The 10,109-nt window shown below is 39.2% G+C and overlaps 1 long non-coding RNA gene across 1 annotated transcript; it reads left to right on the top strand.

The window, feature by feature from the left end:
- Positions 1 to 1,500: 1,500 nt before the first annotated feature.
- On the top strand, positions 1,501 to 3,245 carry LOC116132041. The gene is made up of 3 exons (XR_004128360.1): positions 1,501 to 1,619; positions 1,695 to 1,758; positions 3,098 to 3,245. It is a non-coding gene; the product is annotated as an uncharacterized LOC116132041 (long non-coding RNA).
- The last annotated feature ends 6,864 nt before the right edge of the window (positions 3,246 to 10,109 follow it).

Raw genomic sequence — 10,109 nt, 5'->3', positions numbered from 1 at the left:
CAAAGTCACCCAGCGTGACTGGAAGCAACATCGTTCCTTTGGGGATCAGGTGGTCTCCTGTAAAATCATATAGGGGGATCGAGGCGGGCTCCAGGTCGGTCTCGTCCAAGTTCATTCTTTCGAAAGTTGTCTAGAATAGGATGTTCACAGCACTTCCATTATCCACCAATATTCTGTGGACGTTATGGCGCCCTATGAGAGGCGTGATTACAAGAGCGTCATCGTGGGGATGATGCAAATGAGCTGCATCCTTTTCGGAGAAGGTAATTTCCTCCTCCCTACAAACCTTTTGTGGTCGTTGCGTCATGCTCATCACACTGGTCGTGATGGGCCGCGCGAGCATATCTCTCCTGGGCACCTCGTGAGTTCTCTGTGTGGTACAGCCCTCCAAAGATCAAGTTGACACTGCATATGCCCTTGCGATCACGACGCTTCTTTCCTGGTTCCCCTTGATTTTTCTCTTGTGCGGGGGTAGAGTCATCAATCTATTCCTTGAAATGCCTCTGCTTGATGAGGTCTTCGATTGCCTGTTTGAGAGCTCGGCACTCATCGGTGTGATGCCCATTATCCCGATGGAAGCGACAGTATTTCTTACGATTTCTGGCTAATGGGGGATTTTTCATGGGCTCTGGCTCTCCGAGTAGGCTGCCTCTTCTGACTTGTCAAGAGTGGCCAATACAGACGCATTTAAAGGTGTATACTGATTTCTATCGCGATCGCGACAAGGGTCGGGAGCATAGGACTTTTTGGACTCATAGCGCGATTTCTTTCCTTTTCGTTGATCGTCAGTAGCCCATATGCGATCAACTCTTCTACTTTCCTCCTGACCAGACGTGCTACCCGAAGCGTCGGGGTCACGGCGATGGAGCGCCGCCACAGAACTTTTAATACGGAGGTACTTCTCCGCAAGGTTATAGAAATGGGTGAGGGAAACATCATCCTCAGCCTATAACTCTTTCCACAGGTTGGTCTGCGGGCGAACTCCCACTATGATGAGAGTCTGAACAGACTCCTCGGGAGTGTGAGCTACCTTATTAAGCTCTCTGTGGAATCGATCGATGTATGATTGGAGGGATTCATCCCTCTCTTGCCTTATATTGCTGAGGTAGCTCAAAGGCATTGAAAACCTTCGGTTTGCTTGAAAATGTTTTAGGAACGTCGCGCTCATTTGAGGCCATGTAAACCCCACCGATGCATCCAAGAGTAAAATAGTCTTTTCCTTTTTATGTGTGAAGTTAACTACCATGCACATGCCTTAGGGGTAAAGTGGTAAAAGAATAATGATATTTTGTTGGCTTGACAAGATAAAGATGATGAAGGATTAAGGAGTAATTAATAGACAATTTTTTAGGGCAAAAAGGGAAATAATGTTATAGGACATTAAATGCAAAAGACAAATGTCAAATGAATAATTTTTAGCAAAAAAAAAAAAAAAAAAAAAAGGGAAGATATTAGGTGATAAGAGTCGGCTAACATGTTTTCTACCACTTTTCATTTCTCTTCTTCAAGTTTTCTACAATCTTCCATATTTTCTTCACTTCTCCATTAAAGTTTCAAGTCTCTTAGTTGCAAATCTCTCAAGTGTCTTATATTTCTCCCTTTATTAAGGATATTAGGAGGTAAAGTTCAACTCCTTACCTTATATAAATATTGTGTATTTCAAGTTATTGAAGTTTCCTTATAATTTGTGTTAGGATAAGGGTCAATTGGAGATAAGGAGGAGGAAATTTGCAAAGGAGTGTGGTTTCTTGACATAAGGTAAGGGAAACCTCCCTTTAATAGGAAATAAGAATTAGGTTTCTAGGGTTAGTATTAGGGAACCTTAATTCTTGTCACACAATAGCAATTGAGCTTAGTTTGATGCTATAATTGATGGATTTATATGTGAATTGTAAAAACAATGAACTTTGATGACAATCAATGGAATTAGTTGTGACATGATTTTTTTACATATTACAAGGGAGGTTATTATTGATCATTTAACATGTTTTCACAGGGGAGAATGGTTAGGAAAGGTTAGGAAGTAAGTGGAAGTAGATAGGTAAGGAAAAGCCCTAAAATAGGCATGTTACCCTGGTTGCCCTGTCACAGCCGTGACCTTCTAAGTGATTTTTGGGCATCTTAACGATTGAACTGGGTTGAGACCTAAACATAAAAGTTGTAGCCCTGTCTCTAAGCTTTAAAACGAGACCAGGATCATATCAATCCGATGTGTGTAACTCAAGTTATGCCTTTTTGAATCTGACCTGTGCAGAATGATTGATTCCAAGTATGGAAATGATGCTTAAAGGGTTTTGAAGTATGTTTGAATGAGTGATCTTTATGATTATTTAGTGATTGTATGAGCATATATAGTTGATGTAATGAATGACCATGGAGGTTATGTGTAATATGTTATGTATTACCTAATTATGAGCTTGTGTATGTATATACAAGCCTAAGTATGATATGTTTGATGAATATCTTATGCATCCACAAAATGGCCATGATGAAATGATATGTTCATATATGGAAAGTGTATGTTTTTTTTAGAATAAAGCATGTCAAGCATATTAATGATGAAAAAGTGGGACTTGATCCCAAGTTTGAGCAAAATACTTCCAAGGTACATAGACATGCATTTTTGTGAAGGAAAATGATTTGTAAATGTTATGGAAAATGTTGGCATGTTATGGGGAACCTGAGCTCACTCATGCACATGTCTAGACCGAAAGAAATGAACAGTCCATAGCGTGCATGACCATGGGGACTGTGTTATAAGTTAAGCTTAGCTCATTGGCCAAAGGTTCCATAATCCATGCCTCAGCTTAGTCCGATCGGTAAACAGTAAAAGGTTTTCAAAGAAAAATTTATTTATACATGCATGACATTGATGTGCATTATTCATGAACATTAAAGGAAAGCATTGCGTGAATTATATTATGCATTATGATATGGATTGAATATGCTATGTTATATTACTTTTATGTTATAAATGTTTGGTTCATGTACAAGTAAATAAGATGCTTCCTAAGTTTAAGAATGTTACATAGGGTTAAATGATCGATACCCTTACTGAGTGATTAGCACTCATCCCCCTAGTTTCCATGTTTTGCAGGTAATGGTTAAAGCGGTAACGGCGAGTGGCGGTCAAGGAGGCTTGGGGCATGCATGTTTTTGTTCTAGCTAAACTTATGATGTTATATAAAGGATGTTGCTTTTGAATTTAATGTATATAGTTTAATGTTTATAATCTAAGTTTTATGAAATGGTAAATATATTTTGCTTATAAATGATGGGAGATATTTTATATTTGCTTCCGCTATTAAAACAATTGATGTTGTTGTTTTCTTTAAACCATATTTTTCATATATAGTCATGTCTTGATAGGTTGATTAAGAAAGTAATATAAATGCGAGGAGAAGTTTTTATTTATTTATTTCCATATAGGACATGTTTGTAACCAGGATTTACGTTTTAAATTACACAACCTTCCAGGCGTGAATTCTCTAATTTTCCATCCTAATGGAATACTTAGAGGGTACCCGGCTGGAGGGGAGTGTTACAGGCCACGAGCTGATCGATCCGACTGGGAGCGACCTGAACCATCGTTTGGCATGAGAGGTTAGAGTTACTGCCAAACAACGGCACTTTGCCAAATCTGAAACCTGGTGAAGCTCCATCAGGTCATTGAATTCATATAAATGATCATGCGAATCAGAATTTCCATCGAACGCCCGCATGTCGTTCTAAATCTTGATGGGAGTGGGGCGGCTAGCACTTCCAAAGAAAAGGGGGACGTAGATGCGACCTGCCCTTGCTCATTTTGTTGAGCTCTTAGTTGGTCTAGAGCTCGCTGCAGCTCCTTAATCTAAGGCAGCGAAGCCATTTGGGGATTGCTTTCGCCCATACGGGTTCGACCCTCGCAATTACGATTGAGGAAAGTCTGGAGGTCGGATTCCTCTTCGCCTCGGTCAGCGATTTTGGCCGCTCTCGACACACGGTGGCTAGAGTCGTGTGATGGCGATGAATGGTGCGGGGAATTTTCACGACCTCCGCGGCAGTACGAACCGCCCCACGAAGTGTGGGAACCTCCTGCACGATGACGATCAGAATCATTTTTCTGGTGGTGATAAGAATCGCCCCGTCCAGCACTTTTATGGGGGTCTGTATGCAACGTGACATGGGACGACTCGGGCTACGGCCTTTCGTCGAGTCTTAACATCACTGGTATTCTATTCGGGGTGTGGTCAGTGTTCGCCAGCCTTTGGAGCCCTTAGGCCCATTTTTCGCCACTTGCTTACCTTTCTTCGACGCGCTGCAGTGCTTGCGGCACGGGCTATCACCCTCTGCCGCGCTTTCACGCGACCTGTAGGCGTTTTTGGCAGTTGCACCGCCCTTGCTAATTCGGGTGGCACGCCCTAGTCCAAACGGTCCAACCTTCGGTTGACCTTGGACTGTCTGAAGGGTATTGTTGAACCTTTCCAGGTAGCTCATGATGGTATGGTCAAGTTGTGAATTTAACGGGATATCCCCCGCGACATTTTGCAGAACCGAAGGTACCTCGGTAGAGGTGTTCTCCTGGACTTGGGGGATCTCCTCAGCACCCTGGTTGGTTCGCTCAGGTTCAAGTTAGCAGGCCATTTGTTGTTGTAGGACCAATAAGTTAGAGATTCTCCTGATGAAGGACAAATACTAAATCAGGCCCCTCCTTCTAGCGTCAAACTGTTGGTGCGTGATTTTGACACCAACCAAACACACGTGTGAAATGCTGAGTGGGCCTAGAAGACATACGTGAATGTGAGAATGAGAATAAATGTAATGGAGAACAGCTTTTAAAGTGGTTCGGATGCTAAGGAAGCAAATCCTACGTCCACTGCTTTTGTATTAATGATTGAGGTCAGGTCGCGTTAGCGGACTGACTTACAAATGATTGTACAAGACAGATAATGCTGTTTTTCTTTAGAGGGAGTAACTAATCCCCTAAATGAGAGAAGAGCTCTCAATTTATAGTGGGATGGATTAAGGTTATCATTACTAAATCTATGAGTTGGTGGGATTATCCGTGCAAATCCTTCTTTATGTCCCATTGCCCACCTTCTAGAGTGATTTACGCGATTTGGTGTAGGGATTAGACACGTGGAATCACTAGGGTTTCTAGCTAGCTTGGCGCGCAGCCACTTTACTGACAGGAGCGTGCTGCTCAAGTCACCACGCGACGTGGCTGCTTCTAACCAGCTGCGGGCCTACCCAAGCTCTGACTTTTTATACTAACTGAGTCTTGCGTCAGCCCTATATTTTCAGGCATAACGCATATTGTTAACAGCCCATGCCCATTCCTCACCAGTTTGTAGATTGTCTAAATCGAGTCCTGGAACATCTTCAGTAGAATCAACGGGTAGATTTTCTAAACCTCTTAACACAATGAATCGTCCCTTCAACATGTGGATGAATGTTTGGCTCAACTCGATATTGCCTCAAAATATCTAGATTAGATGGTTCTACACTTGAAGGTAATGTGTCATTACGCTGGTTACTTTTGGTAGCTGATCTATGTGCTTTACTGCCACTCATATTAATATGTGGGATTTTTGTAACGTACAATGGATATATTTCGTTGATGTTGTTCATGGAGAATGTCAGGCACATTGCAACATCTTCATCATCTTCGAGGTCTAAAGACATTCCATTATGTGCATATTTTAGCTACATAGAAACTTGAATGGAAGACCTTGCATGATCTATACGTAGATGATTGCATAGCACATCAACAAACCCCTAATACTTCATTTCAACACGCAATTGGAGAATTTTTGTCTCTCTCCGACATAACTATGTGTACCATTGAACACTCTCCATTCTCCTCTGTAACAAACTAAAGCAACCACATTTTTCATATTAAATAATCTTGCGATTAATATAACATACATCATAAGTATATGATTACTAACATATCAAAAAAAAAAAATAAATAGAAAACAGTCTTAAACACAACTTGGCGTAACATAAATTCAGTTCGNTGTTTGATTCTTTTTCGATAGTTAACCAAATGCCATAATGGATTCAGTTTGTTGCTCATGCCTTCAGTTAATTGCAACCAAACAGTGGAAGTTATTCCTCTCTTTAGTTCATTCCTTACACAATTCCTTGGTCTCAATTCCATTGCCACAACCAAACTCAACTTTAGCATTGGAAGGTCAAATCTTTCCAGTGGGGTGGCTTTAGTACTACTCTTCTCAAGTAACTAATCATGCAATGCCACTCACAGGTTGCCATACTCTCTTTAACTGGAAAGGAAAAAGTGAAGGACTTTACAAGTTTTGGCGTTAAACTAATACCTGTCATGGGACGTAATCTATCTCATTATCCAAGCGCTTTTTTCTGTTTGTTACATTGGGTGGTATTCACAAATCAGAAACTGTGTGACAATATGAAATTACAATTAGTGCTGTTTACTTTGTCAATCTGCTGAAATTGGGAATTAATATAAGTATGAACTTTGTTGGATTGCTTAATGCATGGCTAAGGCTGTGTTTTGTATTACAATGAGTAGTTGGCTTCTTTTTTTCGCTCTTTTGCTGATTGCTTGATCATTCTCCTTCTCATATTTGACATTGTTGTGCTATGTTATTTTAGGTATTTCGGTATTCTAAATGGGATTGACACTGTGATCTGGAACCTGCTACCGATGTTTTCTTACCTGCTAAGTTTCATGGTAACAATATTTTACTATCATCCAGCATTTGTTTTCTAACTTATCTGAAAATCATAGCAGACACATCCTCCAAGCAAAAGTGATACTAATTAAAAGTAGCTCTTTGTAGTATACTTAAAATGTGGAGAAATTCCTGAGAAAGATCTTTTGCTTCTTTGTGTTTTATCTGTGTGTCCACATAAGAGAGAGAGAGAGAGAATCTCATTGGTGTTAGATACTAGATATAGACAGAGATTTCAGAGACAAGGGAGAAGGGAAAAGGGAGGAAGGATTAGGAATCAGATTTAACTGGGACTAGGGAGTTTTATTAGGGAAAGCAATGCTGTGAATTCATGAGAGGACGGGAGGGAGAGAGACAAATAAGATTTCTTTTGTCAGGAATCATATTGGATGAGAGATTGGGACTGATTATGACAGAAAGAAATGTTGAGAATTTAACAAAATGGGGGGAGAGAGTTCTCATGAAGCAATCAAATAGTATTTTAATTAATTGTAGCTTGATTGTCAGAAAACTATTCCATAGGCCTTTTGCTAGTGAATCTCATCATCTGTAAACAGTTTTTGTGAATATAACCTGAAAATTATGTGAGCCATGGCTTTATAATCAACTTCTGCTGTAGACCTAGCTTTCAGATTCTGTTTTGTACTCTTTGACATAGCAAGTTTGGACTCTGAATTATACAAAAACTTGATGCAATTAGTTTATCTAGTTGTCACTGGCCTAACCTACATCTGAAAACCTAATTCTTACTAGGAGCCATATAAACAGCTCAAAATAAGATATAATGCTTCCTGATGTTGCTGCCTACCATTATTAACTGACCTTTCTTAAAGAAAATGTAATGTCATTGTGTCTTATAGTCAAAACTCAATTTATAGACAGGTATTTTGTTTCAGTGCCTAATTAAATAATTATTAAGTTAGCAACTTTCATAGTCAGTAAGGTCTCTTGTGGACCAGCGTAAAGAGACTTAAGCTTCGTTGTAGCTTCCACTGGCTCCTTCATTGCTAGCTATCACATTTAATTAGAGCCATTTAGTTTTATGGTGGTAGTTGCATGTTCACAAATTAACCTGAGGAACAAGAATGTTATTTAGTAATGAGAATGTAACTTTTATTTATAAGTTGAAAGTTTCTATTGTTAAATTTAGGTTCGTTCCTTATTGAAAAATGAATGTAACATAGACGTACTATTTAACTTTATTGTGTGTGATAAGACCTGACCTGTAACTCAAACAAAATACCACAACAATCTGCACTCACAAGTTAAGTTTACCCAAAATAGAAATAGAATCCAGTGTATTGAACCTCAACAAGCATTACAGATTAAGCCACACGTCAGAGTCCACTAGTCCTATCCTCAATTTCAAGCAAATAACTCAGAAAAACAGAATGCAAAAATACAATCAGAAAAGAAAATCACAAGACTGACTTCGAGGGTCAGACACCTCCCAATTACTGACTTCGAGGGTCAGTAGCCTCCCTTTTTACTTTACTCTCAAAAACTCAGCATATTAATAGGTTGATCAGTTGTAGCAATATTAAAGCTAATTGTTCCCTACATACATCAGAATTATAACGCCAAGTAATACCCATATTAGTTATTGAGTTTGATTGGTTTCTCTATTTCCATGTTGAGCAATATGTTTATAGCATGCCTTTTTAAAGTTCTAGTACCATTGCTTGAATCAACTTTATAAATATTTCTACAATACTTACATCTTGCTTTCTTCACTTGAACTCCATTTTTTGTCTCGTAAAACTTATCGAAATGCACCCAAATGTCTGATGTGTGTCTGTCGTCGGTTTCGACAGCAGTTGATGAATCCGTTTTTGCTTGAGATGAAGTTGGACGAGACGACGATTACGAGGACGACTTCTAGAACCATCGGGAGCTGTAGCAGCATGGGGAGGAATCGGGGGCATATTTTGAGGTGTATCGGATCTGAGACTGGGAAAGCGGGACTATTTGAATCTGCTGCACTTATGTTAGTAAATTCACCGGGACTAGGATAGTAGTTTCCTTCATCATCGAAATTGATGGGGAGAAATATCTATCCATTGTAGTTAAAAAAAAAAATTGATATAGAAGAAATAAAAAATTAAAGAAGGAGAATTGGAATATGGAAATATGAATTGAAAATTGCAAAAGCTAATAAATTAAAATGAGAGCAAATTGACAACAAAGAGAATAATTGAGAGATTTCAATAGAGATCAGAGATTAGAGAAAATGAGAGAATTTGGGATGTGAGAAAATATGAGAGTTTAGGGCCAATTTATAGAAAAGGGAAAAGAAATGATGAAAAAGACCCCTCTAATTGTTTAAAACGGCTATATTTCAAGGTTAAAAGGAGTATCTGAAAAAAAAAAAATTAATTTGTTTTTCTTTTTTTTTTTCAGCCAACCCACGGGTCACCTGCGGTTTCTGTCCAAAAAACACAAAACAGCAACCCGCCAGGTCGCCGGGTTGCCATATATCAATCCACCTGCTTGGGGGTTGCATGCGGTCGGGATGGCCGGGTTAGGGTTGACCCGCCTAACCCGGCCCTTTGTTCCACCTCTACTCCTTCCAGTCCATGTGGCTAGCAATAAGAATGGAACTAGAGGAAGGCAGCATTCATCGGATTAAAAGCCTTGAACTGGATAAGCAAAGGTGCATGGAAATTGGGCATGTAAACAGGTGATCAATGCTTTCAATGTTCCTCTTGCACATCATACATATTAAAGAGATAAACCAGATTTAGGATTTCTGTCATTGGTTTTGATCTTTTTGTGAGGCGGAAGACTAACCCATGATTTGGACCTTTCTAGGAACTTTTCTCTAGTATCTTTTTAGAGCGTTAAATACTTGGATTTCTAGGGCGTCAAGCAGACTGTTGGATAAGACTTCTTTGAAAAACTTCCAGGCTTCTCAGCGATTTAAAATCCATGGTCTTCTTATATCCAAAACCTGTTGCACACGCATAGGCACATACTCAATAAAAATGAACTGCAGAGATTGAATTTAAGTTGAATTTCAATGTATCCGTTTCCACTAATAGTGCAAACTAATGCATGGACTTACTCCTTAATCTTTTGCCTGATAGAGTATGTAATTCTTCTTCTTCAGTACAGTCCTCCAACGTATCTTAAAAGAACACTTTGCTGGATGGCTTGCAAGCACATTAATAAGAAATCGTGACAAGTTGAGTTTTTCAATACATTTTCTTATAGTATTCATATTCTTTTCAGTACTTGTATTTAAAAACTTAATATTCTTGCCAAGTGCATTGTTGGCAACATAATGCAGTTTTATCTACTAGAACCATTAATCAGATGATTTCCTTACAGTTAATGACTGTTATAGCTTTGATATTGGTTCTCTTTCCTAATACATTCCAGTACCTCCATCTGTTTCAATTGAAAAATGTTAAA

The sequence above is a fragment of the Pistacia vera genome, unplaced genomic scaffold (assembly GCF_008641045.1).
Source record: "Pistacia vera cultivar Batoury unplaced genomic scaffold, PisVer_v2 Contig248, whole genome shotgun sequence".
Classification (NCBI taxonomy): Eukaryota; Viridiplantae; Streptophyta; class Magnoliopsida; order Sapindales; family Anacardiaceae; genus Pistacia; species Pistacia vera.
This window is presented reverse-complemented; position numbering and strand designations above follow the sequence as displayed.